General features: G+C 42.4%; 1 non-coding gene across 1 annotated transcript; it reads left to right on the top strand.

Annotated features, from left to right (window-relative positions):
• The first annotated feature begins 1,338 nt into the window (after positions 1 to 1,338).
• Trnat-ugu (transfer RNA threonine (anticodon UGU)) lies at positions 1,339 to 1,413 on the top strand. The gene has a single exon. It is a non-coding gene; the product is annotated as a tRNA-Thr (tRNA).
• Positions 1,414 to 17,243: the final 15,830 nt, after the last annotated feature.

Raw genomic sequence — 17,243 nt, 5'->3', positions numbered from 1 at the left:
CTGAAAATCCTCTCCTTCTTTTGTTCTGGAAAGAGTCGGGATATGGTTCTTGTTATCATTGCTTTCTCTTCAGATTGTGGAGAGTAAGTGCAAGTATTCTGTTGATAACTGATACATGACGTGGAGTCGTTTTTCATTCGTTTGGCCCGCAAATAGTGGAGTTCGAATTATTGAAGAACGTGTTCATTTGGTGTATCATTATGTGATTGAAAGTCCTTATAGGCTGTCATGCAAAAACGTGAAATGGGGAAATCAATTTAGACCGGAATATCACAGTAAACACTCAAAAACAAACACAGAATGTCCCGCCACCAACCACACCTAATCAGATCTATATCTACATCTACATCTTCATCCATACTCCGCAAGACATCGGACGGTGTGTGGTGGAGCGTACCCTGAGTACCTCTATCGGTTCTCCCTTCTATTCCAGTCTCGTATTTTTCGTGGAAAGAAAGATTGTCGGTATGCCTCTGTGTGGGCTCTAATCTCTCTGATTTTATCCTCATGGTCTCTTCGCGAGATATACGTAGGAGGGAGCAATATACTGTTTGACTCCTCGGTGAAGGTATGTTCTCAAAACTTCAACAACAGCCCGTACCGAGCTACTGCGCGCCTCTCTTGCAGAGTCTTCCACTGGAGTTTATCTATCATCTCCGTAACGCTTTCGCGATTACTAAATGATCCTGTAACGAAGCGCGCTGCTCTCCGTTGGATCTTCTCTATCTCTTCTATCAACCCTATGTGGTACGGATCCCACACTGCTGTGCAGTATTCAAGCAGTGGGCGAACAAGTGTACTGTAACCTACTTCTTTTGTTTTCCGACTGCGTTTCCTTAGGTTTCTTCCAATGAATCTCAGTCAGGCATCTGCTTTACCGACGATTAATTTTATATGGTCATTCCATTTTAAATCACTCCTAATATATATATGACGGTAGTATCTGTTCCCGAAAGAACAGTTACCGTGGATGACCATGCAGCTTTGCTAGAAATGAAATGATAATTAAATAGACACCCTAGCTGCAAACAGGCGTTGATGTACTTCTTTGGGGACATGTTGAAAATGTGTGCCCCGACCGGGACTGGAACCCGGGATCTCCTGCTTACATGGCAGACGCTCTATCCATCGAGCCACCGCGGGCACAGAGGATAGTGCGTCTGCAGGGACTTATCCCTTGCACGCACCCCGTGAGGTCCACATTCCCAACATGTCCACACCACTACATTCGTACATCTATTAGGCGCACTACGAATGTAGTGGTGTGGACATGTTGGGAATGTGGACCTCACGGGGAGCGTGCAAGGGATAAGTCCCTGCAGACGCACTATCCTCTGTGCCCGCGGTGGCTCAGATGGATAGAGCGTCTGCCATGTAAGCAGGAGATCCCGGGTTCGAGTCCCGGTCGGGGCACACATTTTCAACATGTCCCCAAAGAAGTACATCAACGCCAGTTTGCAGCTAGGGTGTCTATTTAATTATCATTTCATTCCTAATGCCTACTCCCAGCTAATTTATGGAATTAACTGCTTCCAGTTGCTGACCTGCTATATTGTAGCTAAAAGATAAAGGATCTTTCTTTCTATGTATTCGCAGCACATTACACTTGTCTACATTGAGATTCAGTTGTCATTCCCTACACCATACGTTAATTCGTTGCAGATCCTCCTGCATTTCAGTACAATTTTCCATTGTTACAACTTCTCGATATACTGCAGCATCATCCGCAAAAAACCTCAGTGAACTTCCGATGTTATCCACAACGTCATTTATATATATTGTGAATAGCAACGGTCCTCCGACACTCCCCTGCGGCACACTTGAAATCACTCTTACTTCGGAAGACTTATCTCCATTGAGAATGACATGCTGCGTTCTGTTATCTAGGAACTCTTCAATCCAATCACACAATTGGTCTGATAGCCCATATGCTCTTACTTTGTTCATTAAACGACTGTGGGGAACTGTATCGAACGCCTTGCGGAAGTCAAGAAACACGGCATCTACCTGGGAACCCGTGTCTATGGCCCTCTGAGTCTCGTGGACGAATAGCGCGAGCTGGGTTTCGCACGACCGTCTTTTTCGAAACCCATGCTGATTCCTACAGAGTAGATTCCTAGCCATTATACTCGAACATAATACGTGTTCCAAAATTCTAGAACTGATCGACGTTAGAGATATAGGTCTATAGTTCTGCACATCTGTTCGACGTCCCTTCTTGAAAACGGGGATGACCTGTGCCCTTTTCCAATCCTTTGGAACGCTACGCTCTTCTAGAGACCTACGGTATACCGTTGCAAGAAGGGGGGCAAGTTCCTTCACGTACTCTCTGTAAAATCTAACTGGTGTCCCATCAGGTCCAGCGGCCTTTCCTCTTTTGAGCGATTTTTATTGTTTTTCTGTCCCTCTGTCATCTATTTCGATACCTACCATTTTGTCATCTGTGCGAAAATCTAGAGATGGAATTACAGTGCAGTCTTCTTCTGTGGAACAGCTTTGGAAAAAGACATTTAGTGTTCCGGCCTTTACTCTGTCATCCTCTGTTTCTGTACCATTTCGATCACAAAGTGTCTGGACATTTTGTTTTGATCCACCTACCGCTTTGACGTAAGACCGAAGTTTCTTAGGATTTTCTGCCAAGTCAGTACACAGAACTTTACTTTCGAATTCGTTGAACGTCTCTCGCATAGCCCTCTCCACACTACATTTCGCTTCGTGTAATTTGCTGTGAAGTTCCCTTTGCTTCCGTAGCGGTTTTCCAACTCGGCTGTTGTACCACGGTGGCTCTTTTCCATCTCTTTCGATCTTGCTTGGCACATACTTATCTAATGCATATTGTACGATAGTTTAGAACTTTGTCCACTGACCCTCAACACTATCTGTACTTGAGATAAAACTTTTGTGTTGAGCCGTCAGGTACTCTGAAATCTGCTGTTTGTTACTTCTGGTAAACAGAAAAACTTCGCTACCTTTTACACGGCTGAAATCACCGATGCTGTAACCGCTTGTTCTGCGTTAAGTGTTTCAAATAGTTGTTCAAGGTAGTTTTCAGATAATGCACTTAAAATAATTTCACTGGACTCTTTGTCCCTGCCACCCGTTATAAACGTTTGAGTCTCCCAGTCTACATCTGGTAAATTAAAATCTCCACCCAAAGCAATAACATGGTCGGGAATCCTACTCGAAATATTTTCCAAATTTTCCTTCGGGTGTTCTGCTACAACAGCTGCTGAGCCATGGGGTCTATAGAGACATCCAATTACCATATTTGAGCTTGCTTTAACCGTGACCTTCACCCAAATTATTTCGCATTTCGGATCTCCGTCAATTTCCTTCGATACTATTGCACTTTTTATAGCTATAAACAGGCCTCCCCCTTCACTGTCCAGCCTGTCTCTGCGGTATACATTCCAATCTGAGTTTAGAATTTCAGATGGCCTGAGGTCTACATGAGCTGAGATTCTAACTGCTTTATAGCCACAGTCAGTATATCCGTGAAAATTCTGCGATGTGTTAACAGTGTACCAAACTAAGAATAAAGGCCCCTACACACACACACACACACACACACACACACACACATACACATATCAATTTATCGGCCGACCGACCGACCAATTTAGAGGCAGAAATGGACAATGCAAAGAAAGGAATAAAATTCACCCACGCTATGTTACCTTAAGGAGCGGAAGCCAATGATTTTCATAATAATATAAGAATGCACGAAACATGCTCTTTGGTGCTGCTGCACATCATAAAAACCATTCTTAATGAAAAAGAATACGATCGTTAGAGGGGCAGAGGCCTTAAGTTCAGAGTAGAGAATATTGTCTACATTACTATTTCTAGCCAATGGCAGAAGTTAAGAGGACCTCAGATTCAATGTTGCAGTATCCCCACACCTATTAAGTTATCTTAAATGATTCCTGGAATCTACTAAATGATTTATAGATGCTTGAGGAAATAAGACAAAATAAGTAGAACAAAATGTGTTCATGTAAGCTTCCTTAATTTATTTCTCCATGCAGCATAAAATATGCCTTCGTAAGTACAAGAAAGAAATTTCAAATTAGAAGAAGACGGAGTAAAAATGGTGATGGCTCACATCATCTAATAAACATAAAAACAGATATCGGTACGTAAGAAGTAAAGCGTTTAGAAACTATTGGAACTGTAAGAAAATTCTCACACTTTGCTCTTCACAGCATAGGCTGGACTTGTTTTATCACTTGCAACAATGAAGTAATATATTTTGTGAAGAAGCGTCCATTGACTCCATATATTTCGGCTTTTGGGTTTGCTTTTCGCATCAGACGCGAAATCTAAGACCTAATATGTCTGTTTTTCGGTGTAGCTACTCTATTGATGACAAACCGCTGGAAACAGTACCTGCCGAAAATATCAGGAGTAACTATCCAAAGCGACCTTAAGTGCAATGACCACATAAAACAAATAGTGTCAAAATCCGACGTCAGACTCAGATTCAGAGGAATAATCTTAAGGAAACGTAATTCATCCACGAAGGACGTGGCTTATAAGGCGCTTTTTCGACCGATTCTTGAGTATTGTTCATCTATCTGATATCCCTACCAGATAGGACTGATGGAAAAGATAGAGAAGATCCAAAGAAGAGCGGCGCATTTCGTCACGGGATAGTTTAGTCGGCACAAGAGCGTTACGCAGTTGCTCAACAAATTCAATTGGAAGACGTTACAAGAGAGACGTTGTGCATCATGGAGAGATTTATTATTGAAATTTCGAGAGAGCACTTTCCGAGAAGAATCGGACAACATATTACTTCCTCCCACAAACGTCTTGGGTAATCACCACGAGGAGAGAATTCGAGAAAGTAAGAGCCAATGCAGAGGCTTACTGCCAATAATTTTTTTTCCACGCTCAGTTCGCAAGTGGAACAGGGCTTGAGGGCCCAGTTAGTGTTACAAAAAGTACCCTGCACCACACACCATTTGGTGGCTTGCGGTGTGAGTGTAGATGTAGATGTAGATGTCAGTTGCTGGCGGCTTTACTGCAGGGGAAAAATTTTCCTTTCAGCTATAGCCTTTTTTACGTAGGTTAGTTTAAAATGTAATCGATTTCAGGCTCGTATGGCCTCTCTTCCAGATACCTGTCACAGATGCTCCGCACGATCAGCCTTCGTTAAACCCTATCAAACTGTTAGAGGTGCGGTCTCTGAAGGTATTTACCAACACACCTAAAAGAACGTTAAAGCTTCAGCGCAGTGAAGACGGGCGAGAAGGAGCTGCCTTCTGCGCACGATAATTATTTCTCTGTTTCCATGGTGGCTTCTAAATAAACACAACAGATCCAGTCACACTCTAACAGATAGTACCCCTTGTCATATTATGTGTACATAATCTTTTTATGTCATTTGCAAGTATTACCTCAGCTGTCTATTAGATATATAATTACATCTGTATATGAGCACTCTCATTATCAGAATTCTCTTATCATTATAAATTAATTGTAGGAAAATGTTCCATGTGTGTGTGTGTGTGTGTGTGTGTGTGTGTGTGTGTGTGTTGTTATGTGACAGATTTTCCCAAATGTGTCCTACAACTAACATAAAACCTTTACCACTGACTGACTATACCCAATGAGTGTAGTTACCATTTTTGAACAGACTTGCATGGTTCACCCATATAAGAGGCTACATTTATAGTAAGGGGCTCTGGAAGCATACTAAGCTGGGTTACAAGCATGTGAACGAGCATCAAGTCACGCAGGCCTACAGGCAGTGGTTGACCACCCCGCGAGAGTTCTCAGAAAGCACTAACTAGGAGCCGCCTAGGTCAACGCCACTTCACCATCTGGCCCTTCATTGAGGGGACACCGCACGACGCCGGGGATTGAAGTCACAATACAGGTACGATATCACAAAGCGTAGAGCCACCAGCAGAGTCTGTTTTACAGCTCGAAGGCAGAAAGAGGAGAAATGCAGTTTTTAGCGACGTCTGGAAGAACACTTTTATCAACAAATCATAGCAAACATGTATGTCTTCGAAGTACACTGCCAGCAGGAGGTTAGATCAAAATATGGAGTGACAATTCAAAGTCGATGGTTCAAATGGTTCAAATGGCTCTGAGCACTATGGGACTTAACTTCTAAGGTCATCAGTCCCCTAGAACTTAGAAATACTTAAACCTAACTAACCTAAGGACACCACACACATCCATGCCCGAGGCAGGATTCGAACCTGCGACCGTAGCGGTCACGCGGTTCCAGATCGTAGCGCCTTTAACCGCTTGGCCACCCCGGCCGGCAACTCAAAGTCGAACCACCTTTGAGGTCGTAGGACGCCACCGAGCCCCGAATTAACATGTTGTAAGAGCCACCTGGACTGACTAACGTAAAGAATTAGGAGTGAGAAAGAGAAACACGGATGTGGTGTCGAGGAAACACCTCTTTGGCCATAGAAAAATACAGAGCGAGAGTGGGACGCAGTTTTTCAATACCAAGTATTAAGGAACGTTTCAGTGGTTAACCACCTGAAATCAGAGTCAGGGAGGGGACAAGCTTCTTTCGAGGCATCACTTACTGGTCAGCGCTCGGAATATTCAAAGCTCAGCCAATCAAAATCACATAAAGAGCGCAGACGCCTGTTCGGAAGCAGACTGGACAAAATCATTTCTCTGGCAGGGCTCTTCTCAGCCAAACTTCTTCAGCGCAATACTTCACCGACAGGATCCTATCTCTCCAGGCATGCAACTCTTCGAACAGAGGAACTGAGGGATTTAGAAATACACTACTGGGAAAAAGTTAGTACACCCCTTTGGATGTTTTCAGTTCACTCAAAATTTATTGTTGCAACAGTGGATGTGGAATATATGAAATGATTACATTTACCTGAGTACTAGGTATCGCCATAAGCTGAGACGCCTATAGCAGTATGTGGCGCAACCTCCACGGGTGGCAACGCAAGAGATGACTCTGAAATCCAATCGATCGCACATATGACGAATACTGTCCTGGGATGCGTTATGCCATGCCTGCACGACCTCTCGACGTAGCGCTGTAAGAGTTGTTGGTTGACGAGTCGCACGACTCACTTTTTGTCCCATCACATCCCACATGTGCTCGATTGTAGACAAGTCCGGAGATCGTGCTGGCCACGGAAGTTGCACCACGTCTTGCAGAGCACGTTGAGTTTCACAGCCAGTGGGTGGGCAAGCATTAACCTGTTGGAAAAACACATCACCTTCCTGTTACAAGAACAGCAAAAGAATGCGTCTAACAAAGTCGTGCAACCACCTAGAGCTGGTTATCATACCAATGTGAGTTGTAGCTTATGCCACTCCAGATCATAAGGTCTGGAATGTGGCCAAGTGTGTCTTGGATGAGTACACTCTACAAGACAGCATTCACCAGGTCTACGTCGCACACACAACTGACCACCACTTGCGTGCAGTGAGAATCTGCTTTCATCGCTAAAGATCACGGCGTGCCATTCCGTCTTCCAAGTGATCCTCTGCCGGCAGCAGTCGAGCCATGCCCGTCCATGCCGTGGCGTGAGTAGAAAACGGGCTAGATTTGAGCATGCCCATAGTTCGCAACAATACGTGTTGACATGCCTGGGCTCACAATCCCTCTACCTGTGCTGTGGTAGCTGTACGACCTTCCACTGCTGCCCTTACAAGAACGTGACTGGCGTCTGTGCTGCATGGACGTCCAGAACCACGTTTGCAGGATTGAGAATGCCCACGTGACCACTGATACCAGAACCGTTGCACAATTGACGCAGCACGTCCACCTTGCATAGCAGTTCTCGAAAAGGACCATCCCCGCCAGTCGGAAAGCCACAATTTGCTTTCAGACTGGTTCATTTGGCTGTAGGAAGCACGTGTGCGTCTCCATGGCTTGGTTGCCTGCTTACTTCACACCAGTGCGCCACGCTGTCTTCTGGCTGTGAGCATTCTCTGTTAAAGGGTAGACGCAGATGGCGCTCTGGTACCTATGCCACTACGCAAACTGTTGGGGGACGACGATGAAACCATTATCACAGCATCTACTATCTCCTAATTTCCGTATGCCGTCATTGGATCAAAATAGACGTCGTCTTCCCACGTGTACTACGTTTATTCCCGGTAGTGTATTTCGGCTTGAGTAGTACTTCTTTTAACAGCTGACGCAAGTTGTTGGTGTGAAACCAATGACTGATTCTGCGGCCACTTCAGCCTCCACCTGGAAATAAACATGGTGAGACATAGCCGAGACAGCGAGATCAACAGCATGGTCAGTCAAACGATTTCGACTGAGTTACAGTATTTCCCATGTTTCACTCTGATGACTTGCTTGCAGAATTTATATCAATACGCTTACAACATCGGCCACAGATGGAAACGCATACCCTTCTATATCGCTGTCTGCCTTCTAATACTAACATTTAGGCAGTCACTTTTCGACTTCCCGAATATTGTTCTTTTATACAGAGACGCAATTATCAGATTCAGATCGCACACGTTCTACCCAGATTTGCCAAGGTAATAGTTTGATACTGTCAAGGATGGTTTAATGCACACTTTAATGCAATAATCTGAATTAATTGTGTGTAATTTCGTAGCTAACGAATTCATTATTCATCATTTGTGTGTTTTTGGGAATGTTAAAATTACGCCTCCACAATGCTGCATTCCCACAGTGTTCTAAACCGAACGAAGTTTCAAGAATACGGTAATTAGCGGCAAAACACAAGCTCGAATTAGGTAGAGTTTTCAAAGGAACCATCCCGGCATTTCTCTTATGTGATTTAGGGAAACCACTGGAAAACTATACCTGGATGCCCAGATGGCGCTTTGCAAGGTTGCCTTTCCGAACTCATGTTCAGTGTTTTGCCGCAGAGCCGCCATGTTCGATCTCTCGGAAGAGTTTGCATTATCGTTTCTCGGTCTCGTAACATCTGTGACTTCCTTGATCGCGGATAGGAAAAGAAAAAGGTGTACCAATAACATTCAAATACCTTGAATAATTTGCGAACACAACTACCTCTCTGCTCAAGAACATTTCACGCGGCAGTTGCAACCGAAGGGTGTCGTCTGCTGCCGGCCCCGGTGGCCGTGCGGTTCTAGGCGCGTCAGTCCGGAACCGCGTGATTGCTACGGTCGCAGTTTCGAATCCTGCCTCGGGCATGGATGTGTGTGATGTGCTTAGGCTAGTTAGGTTTAAGTAGTTCTAAGTTCTAGGGGACTGATGACCTTAGAAGTTAAGTCCCATAGTGCTCAGAGCCATATTTTGAAGCAGTAACACAAACAATGTCTGAGCTGAATGAAAATAATTATGACTACGAGTGAACAAATTTTCAAGTACAGTATTGCTCTCCAGGATGTCCACAAAGTCCCGTTATCATTCCAAAAAACCATAACTTCGAAACTGTTAGATAGAGAGAAAACCGGTTTATTCTAAAACATTTAGCAGCTCTCAAGTATTTTTTTTCCTTTGTCCTATGTCTCAGGTATTATCTTGAGAGCATCAAAATGACGGCGGACCAGGAGAAGACGCGATATGTCATCTGGTGTGCAAAATCCAAATCTGTGATAACGGTACTGCCGAATTATCGACTCCACGATGGCAGGGCGCCACAGACAAAAGAAAAAATGCTGCGTCAAAGACCTTGCTTGAAGTGAATATCCCCCAGCGTCTCAAGTACGTGTTTACAGACTGCAAGCTCCGTTTCAATGCAGCCCCCAGAAGTCAATTCGTCGTACATTACACCAATTGGACGAAACAAGATCAACTATACATAAAGTGCTACAGAAGTGGTTACGCTATTTTACTTTAATAGTGTAAATGTTCCAAACATTCCAGACAAACGACCGGGCTCTTTTCTATATATTCGCCCATTCTTTGCTGGCCTCCATATGTGCTGACAACGTCTACCTGAAAAAGTGCTTGTTTCCAGGTATAGCAACGATTCACTCTTATGCACATGTGAGTCGCCACAAAATTATGATTTGGGCCCCTGAAGACTCACACAATACGCTTGAATAGATTCGATTACATTCAGATTTCATTCCATAGACCCCAAAAATGAGACGACTTTCGCGGGTGTGGAACATGTCAGAAAGTATAACATAAAAATACAAAATATTTGAATATAATACTTATCACACTGATCATTTGTCACGAGACTGTCGGAATATGTGAATACAGTGCGGTAAACTGGAGCAGTTAATATTTACTATTGAAATTTCGGGACAGCACTTTTCAAATGGTTCAAATGGCTCTAAGCACTCTGGGACTTCACATCGGAGGTCATCAGTCCCCTAGACTTAAAACTACTTAAACCTAACTAACCTAAGGATATCACACGCATCCATACCCGAGGCAGGATTCGAACCTGCGACCGTAGCAGCAGCGCGGTTCCGGACTGAAGCGCCTAGAATCTCTCGGCCACAGAGGCCGGCAGCACATTTCAGGAGGACTCAAACAGCACATTACTTCCCCCAGACAAACATCTTGCGTATTAACAACAGGAGACAATTTGAGAAATTACAGCCAGTACAGAGGGTTACCGACAATCATTCTTCCCACGCACTATTCACGAGTGGAACAGGGTTGGCGGGATCAGATAGTGGTACCGAAGGTGCCCTCCGCCATGCAAAATTAGGTGGCTTGCGGAGTATGATGTAGATGTAGATACAGAATTAACGCGCTGTCAGAATGAAATATTGTTATGCACATTAATAAATTTATCGTACACAAAATACCTAATCTTGTCTGTTGTGACCAAATGTTGTCAAATCTGAAATCTAACAGACATTTTTAATTAAGCTGGCTGAACAGTCTCTGTTAAAATAGTCAGCTATAGAGTAGAAGGAGTTGCCTATCAAAAAGTCTTTCAAACTGTTACACCGTACTTTATCTGAAACCAAGTTTTTAATGGTTGCTGGCAATTTATTGCAAATGTGTGTTCCTGAATATTGGACCCCTTTTTGGACCAAGGTAAGTGATTTTATGTCTTCGTGTAGACTGTTCTTTTTCCTAGTGTTGATACTAAGTATTGAGCTATTGGTTGGAAATAGAGACATATTATTTGGAACAAATGTAGTTAAGGAATAAATATACTGAGAAGCAGTGGTTGGGATACAAAGTTCCTTGAACAGGTTTGTACATGATGTTCTTGAATTTATACCACAAATGAATCTTTTCACACGCTTTTACACCCTAAAATCTTTTGCTCGTTTTGATGAGTTACCCCAGAATATGGTCCTGCACGACATAATAGAATGAAACTAAGCAAAGTATGCAAGTAGGCCTATTTTTACATTTATATCTCCTACATCTGACATCATTCTCACCGCAAACAGAGACTTGTTTAGGCGCTTAAGCAATTCTGTGGTATGCCCTTCCCAACTGAATTTATTATCGAGTTGTAGTCCCAGAAATTTAACACAGTCAACCTCTTCGATCTGCATGTCTTCATATGTTATAGACACGCTGGAAGGAAATCTCTTACAGGTTCTGAACTGCACATAGTGGGTCTTCTAAAAGTTTGATGACAGTGAATTAGCTTTAAATCATTTATTAATGTCAGTGAAAATTTGATTAGTGGCTATTTCTAAATCTGTACTTGACTTGCTACTTATTGCAATGTCCGTATCACCTGCAAACAAAACAAACTTAGCATCTGGAAATCTAACAGACGACGGGTCATTAATGAATACAAGATAAAGCAATGGACCCGAAGATAGAACCTTGAGGAACACCACATGTAATTAATTCAAAATCAGATGAAGGCTACATTTGTGATAGCCCAAAGCTTAATGTTTGGTGTGGGTCAATGGACGATATGGTAATGAATCTGTGTTTCTTCGCAGAAAAACTACAACACGAAACGTTTTCCTGCACATACTGGAACACTTCCCGCTTCCACAAATTAAAAAAAAATACTATAGCCGTCCATCGTCTTCCAGTATGATCGTGTTCCCGAGCATCGAAATTCGAACGTGCGCGGCGTGCCCAGTGGCACGTTTCCTGAGGGGTAAATGGATCGTGATGGTTTCATCGCATGGCCCCGCACTATCCCGCTGTCACGCCATTAGACTTCTTTTTGTGACGTTACGTCAAGGATCGCGTGTCACAACAGCAGTCAATTTTATTGCAATGAGGCAATCAGAACTGATGATGTTGCAATGCTCACTCGTACATGGGCAGAATTCGAATATTGCCTTTATGTTCCAGGAGCGACAGTAGGGCATACATTGACATTGTGGGATTAAAGAAATAAACTTTTAGAGTTACTAATCGTTTTACAACAGACCACGATGCACTTTTTCTAATACTTTACAAATTATGATTTTTTGAAATGCTAGTGAGACTTTATGGTCACTATATATTCCACGAATTTTCAGAACTGCAGACGGTTTACGTCGTTTTCTTGCCACGATATTTCGGCTGACAACCATTCAGTAATCTTCAGGTGTATGTTTTGGTGTGGAGTTTCCTAGTTGACCTCGACGAGATCCTTCTGAGATTCAGTTATCACGGAATCGGTGGAAATACGTTTGAAAGAAGATCTTATTAATCACAATGGAGGTTTCAGCTGGGTAAAGCGTGAGACGCTGTGATTTCTTTAAGCTCTTCAGAGAGAAAAATGTTTATGACTGATGACAGGTCAATTTTATCAATTTTAACATCTGAATTTTATCTCCCCGAGTGCACATTCCGACAGAGAGCTGGCATGTACTATCATTACGCATGCGCGTGCGTCACATAGATGGAGCAGTGACCGAAGAGGGCACGAAACTCGACCGAGGTCGCTCATGTTGTAACTTCCTTTGCACATGCGCCGCCGTGCAAATTCTCGATACGAAGTTTGCGATGTGGAGAAGCAATCTCCAGGACAAAACACTCACCTGAAGATGACTGAATGGTTGTCATCCGAAATATCGTAGCAAGAAGTCGACGTAATCCGTTTGTAATCCCAAAAACTTCACGAAATTCTCTTCACGCCGGGAGAATTGCAAGTATTGCACCCTGTAATTTTTTAAAGTTGTAGAAAATTGCGTAAATTTACCAGTGGTTAGTTACAAGATTAAGAAATAATGAAAAAGTTATATATAGTTTGAAAATAATATCGACCAAGCCCACCAGAGCTTGCATCCAGCAATAATGAGGTAGGATAAAGTGCAGGTACTCATTCTTGAATCATTAGATTAGATTAGTTTTTCTTTCCATAGATCCGTGTTGAGGAGATCCTCGTGGATGTGGAACATGTAAATTTTTTTAAGCTGAAATAACAATACCAATCGTATGAATATATACAATACATCATATGTTAAAAAATTCGTCAGTGGAATAGAAGGAGTTGGCCACTAGTAAGTCTTCCAGGCTCCTTTTAAACTGATCTTTATTTGTAACTAATTTTTTTATGTTTGCTGGCAAATTATTGAAGATGAGTGTTCCTGAGTTGTGGACCCCGTTTTGAACTAAAGTAAGTGCTTTTAAGTCCTTGTGCAGATCATTTTTGCTCCTGGTATTGTATGTATGAACTGAGATGTTTGTTGGAAAAAGAGATATATTATTTAGGACAAATTTCATTAAGGAGTAAATATACTGAGAGGCAGTAGTTAGTATACCCAGTTCTTTGAATAAGTTTCTACAGGACGTCCGTGAATTTACTCCACAAATAATGCATATTACACGCTTTTGGACTCGGAAAACTTTTGTTTGACTTGAAGAGTTACCCAAAAATATTATACCATATGACATTACGGAATGAAAGTAGGCAAAGTATGCAAGCTTTTTCATTTTTATGTCGCCTATGTCTGCTAACACTCGAATTGCAAATACAGATTTGTTAAGGCGTTTCTGCAGTTCTGTGGTGTGCTCCTCCCAACTGAAGACAAATCTTAATAGCCTTTTCTGAGACATCCGTATTTCATTTGGGAGCTGCCAGAGCTATGCAGAATCGCCAAAACAATATTTTCCGTAAAGTACTTATTATCATGTATGCTAGCGGCTGAGTAATCCTGGTTGATCCATCCAGAATACTGAATGTCTGGTGCTGGTCCTCGAAACTGTACTTTCGCGAAAAAAATGTCTTAGTCGTGCCAGAATATTTTGCAACATAATATTCGCAAGTCAAAATAAACGTTATATGAGAATTATTTATGGGATACAGTATCCTCCTCCTAGATAATATTTATGTTTCAAGGCATCGGTACGGTTCGTTGAATATACCGGAAGTTCTCGAGGTGGCATAGTTATAACGTGCGTGTAAGATTCTCCTCGTAGTTATGGCAGAGCTTACCAATCGATGCCTCCTTTGTGTAAATCATGCCTAGCTCACGTGTTAATGGACGTGAACTTGCGTCAGAGGCAATTATCGCACTGGCCGTAAGAAACGAATGGGTATTAAGTTTCTCTACTCGTATGTTAGCGGGAAAGCTACCTGGTGTCATGGTTACGGACGTGTAATACATATTAATGTGAGAAGAGTTGGCAGCGTCTCCACCTCCGTAACACAGTGCTCTATTAACAACGACCGTGGAGTGCTTTCGCCTCTCAGTTCCCGTGTGGTCAGTACAATGAAATTTATTTTGCTAACGAATTTCACGACAGTAACGCAATGGGACTTATTCTAATTCAAAGTGGAGAGTATTTCAGTCTGTATTTTGTACAACTCACTAAATAATATATTGTGCCAGTTGAGTCCTCAAATTTCTGTGTTTAATTAGATAACGTTTTTGTATTTTCGACCTTCGGGAAAAAGGCTTTTTTTAAATTCTTTTTAACCATAATTGAATATATGTTGACAATTCGAAATATTTTAAAGTGAAATTACGGGAGGATTTCCAATACCATGTTTCAACCAACAATTTAACAGAATGTGTCACAATTTTATGTAGCCACACAATGAGCTGATTACAGTGATACAATACACACGCACACACACACACAAACACACACACACACACACATAGACAGAGAGAGAGAGATAGAGTGAGGGGTTGCGTCTGTGTTTCTGCGCGTGCGTGTCTATATGTATGTGTGTGTGTGTGTGTGGTGCAAATGTGGGGTATGTACTACGTTATTTTCTCTTTTATTGCAATTATAGAGTTTCATAAAGTACATGTGTGGTGTGTGGTGCTCGTATACACATGAAATGCACCGATTTTCAGAAATATTGGACCAGTCAACAATCCAACAGATCAGACTTCATTCGAATCCCTTGTTTCAAAACAGGATGTGTGAAACAAATTTACAGATATAGCAGATTGCTAACCCTTAATTGATACATGACGATGAAGAAACTGAGGCAGTCTCGCTCGTAGCTTAGTCAATTACTGTAATTTTTTTTCATTTTTCAGAGATTCAAGAATCATGTTCTGGAAAGATATACTCTAATACATCGGAAAAATTACACAGTTCCTTCACTTCCTGTCATGGAGCTATTCTTTCGTAGAAGTATCTGAAGATACTGCCTTTCTCTTTATTCTCGAAACTCTCTGCTGACAGTCTGCTACGTTTTCCCTAACTCCCATCACCTTATCTCTCATCCATGATTCCTCATCTTTAATGACATTTATAGTTTCTTAAGAAACCGAACTAAATAAAATTGATTTTACTCCTTGCTGTTATTGTTATTATTATTATTATCAAGTGCTGTATTGATGTGATTATACGACAAAGCAGAGATGGGAATCGCTGTTGTGTTATATTGTATACAAACATTATGTTGGCTGGTACCTGCAAGTATGGAACATTGAGTCACTTGTTTAAGTACAACTTTGATTCGCTGTACACTACAATTCAGACGTGTATTCGAATCGTTGTACCACATTTTGTAGAAATACCCCGTAAGGCCGTTTGATGTGACATATATTTTGCAGATTCGTTTTTGATCAGGTAATATACTCGTGCTGAAATGTATTCCCACATTATGACGGTTCACCTTTCCGTTTGAATGGAATGTTGCCTCGTCACGAAACACTGAGCTTGGAAGAAATCTGTCATCCTCCATCTTGGCAAGAACGAAATTATAGAACTCCACACATTGTTGTTAGTCACCTTCATGAAGAGCTTGCAGTAGTTATATTTTGTATGGTTTCATGTGTAAACGTCGACGCAACACAAGACAGAGGGGCATCTACATCTATTTACATCTGTATCCATACTCCGCAAGCCACCTGACGGTGTGTGGCGGAGGGTACCTTCAGTACCTCTGTCGGTTCTCCCTTCTATTCCAGTCTCGTATTGTTCGTGGAAAGACGGATTGTCGGTATGCTTCTGTGTGGGCTCTAATCTCTCTGATTTTATCCTCATGGTCTCTTCGCGAGATATACGTAGGAGGGAGCAATATACTGCTTGACTCTTCGGTGAAGGTATGTTCTCGAATCTTTAACAAAAGCCCGTACCGAGCTACTGAGCGTCTCTCCTGCAGAGTCTTCCACTGGAACGCTTTCGCGATTACTAAATGATCCTGTAACGAAGCGCGCTGCTCTCCGTTGGATCTTCTCTATCTCTTCTATCAACCCTATCTGGTACGGATCCCACACTGCTGAGCAGTATTCAAGCAGTGGACGAACAAGCGTACTGTAACCTACTTCCTTTGTTTTCGGATTGCATTTCCTTAGAATTCTTCTAATGAATCTCAGTCTGGCATCTGCTTTACCAACGATCAACTTTATATGATCATTCCATTTTAAATCACTCCTAATGCTATATTGTAGCTAAATGATAAGGGATCTATCTTTCTATGTATTCGCAGCACATTACACTTGTCTACATTGAGATTCAATTGCCATTCCCTGCACCATGCGTCAATTCGCTGCAGATCCTCCTGCATTTCAGTACAATTTTCCAATGTTACAACCTCTCGATATACCACAGCATTATCCGCAAAAAGCCTCAGTGAACTTCCGATGTCATCCACAAGGTCATTTATGTATATTGTGAATAGCAACGGTCCTACGACACTCCCCTGCGGCACATCTGAAATCACTCTTACTTCGGAAGACTTCTCTCCATTGAGAATGACATGCTGCGTTCTGTTATCTAGGAACTCTTCAATCCAATCACACAATTGGTCTGATAGTCCATATGCTCTTACTTTGTTCATTAAACGACTGTGGGGAACTGTATTGAACGCCTTGCGAAGTCAAGAAACACGCCGGCTACCTGTGAACCCATGTCTGTGGCCCTTTCAGTGTCGTGGACGAATAGCGCGAGCTGGGTTTCACACGACCGTCTTTTTCGAAACCCATGCTGATTCCTACAGAGTAGA

This window comes from Schistocerca nitens, chromosome 4, assembly GCF_023898315.1.
Source record: "Schistocerca nitens isolate TAMUIC-IGC-003100 chromosome 4, iqSchNite1.1, whole genome shotgun sequence".
Classification (NCBI taxonomy): domain Eukaryota; kingdom Metazoa; phylum Arthropoda; class Insecta; order Orthoptera; family Acrididae; genus Schistocerca; species Schistocerca nitens.
This window is presented reverse-complemented; position numbering and strand designations above follow the sequence as displayed.